Consider the following 1,271-nt stretch of genomic DNA (forward strand, 5'->3'; position numbering starts at 1 on the left):
CCCACAGGATCTGAAAACATCATATTATAGTGATATATGTGTGCCTATGTTTATAGCAGCACAATTTGTGATAGCCAAATCTGGGAAACAACCAAGATGCCCATCACCTAAAGAATGGATGCAGAAGATGTATATTTATACAACGGAATATTACTCAGCTATAAAGAACTATAAACTCAAAACCTTTATATTGAATTAGATGCCACTTGAATGTATACTCATAAGTAAAATAAACCAGACACACATCTGTAAATATTGTATAGTTTCCCTAGTATAGGAACTCGAAAGAAGAAGTACAAATAGAAAGGTATAATACAACTAAAAGGAAAGTAAAACTTGAGACTAAACAATGAAAATAGAGCAAGGAGAAGAGCTAGGAAACATGACAGTGACAAGCCATACTGTTATATGTAGAAGATGGGTAAGGCAATGATCCTGAGAATCTTCACAAGATTTTTGAATCTTGCAGTTAATTGGAATGATTCTCACCCTGACGAACTATGTGTACAGACACCTGTGAACTAAGCAACTGCACCGAAGATGGCAATTCATAATAGTAGGTTCATGCTTGCAGTGCCTGTCATTCTGGTCTTTTGAATACGAGCTGCTTGTCATGACATGCCAGTTGCTGCTGTGCTGTCTCTCGGGTAGATGATTGTTCAAAAAGAAGGGGGTGGTGAATGAAGGCAGGAGACAGGAAAAAGATTGTTGTGGGAGTATCCTGCTACAAGGTTGTATATGGTGAGATTTTTGGACTTATGTGTAAATATAAGAATTATATAATTCTTTATGCCTATTTTTAAAATATATCCTGATTTTTCTACAGTGCTCACAGTCCACAGCCAGTGAGGCTGGGCAATGGTTAGAGGCCACTTACTCTGGGATGGGTACACCATGAAACACCCACATAGATGGGCCCACCATAAATCCATTACCATGCTCAATATATTTTAATTTTTTAAATGTTTTTTCATCATATTCTGTAGGGACTTAAAGTTCAACATATCAATACTTGATGAAAAATACCTGTTCCATGTTATGCCGAAGATATTTGATATTCAGACAGATAGTGAGGATAAGCTCAACAGCCTAGGTTGTATGGTAATAACAATAAGCTTGTTTTCTGGAGGGTTAACAACCTAAATTTGCAGATCAAAATTAAAGAAAAAGGAGGGCCGTAAGGAAAGTCAACATTTTGGCCCTAGCCTTCCAAGGTCAATTATGACTCAGGATATATGAGCTCTTGTATTGTACTATCATGTATCTCAGTA

At 36.8% G+C, this 1,271-nt stretch overlaps 1 non-coding gene across 1 annotated transcript; it reads right to left on the bottom strand.

The window, feature by feature from the left end:
* Positions 1 to 807: 807 nt before the first annotated feature.
* LOC111818072 lies at positions 808 to 940 on the bottom strand. The gene has a single exon (XR_002822144.1). It is a non-coding gene; the product is annotated as a small nucleolar RNA SNORA42/SNORA80 family (small nucleolar RNA).
* Between the last annotated feature and the right edge of the window lie 331 nt (positions 941 to 1,271).

This window comes from Octodon degus, unplaced genomic scaffold (genome assembly GCF_000260255.1).
Source record: "Octodon degus isolate 3935 unplaced genomic scaffold, OctDeg1.0 scaffold00078, whole genome shotgun sequence".
NCBI classification, from domain to species: Eukaryota; Metazoa; Chordata; class Mammalia; order Rodentia; family Octodontidae; genus Octodon; species Octodon degus.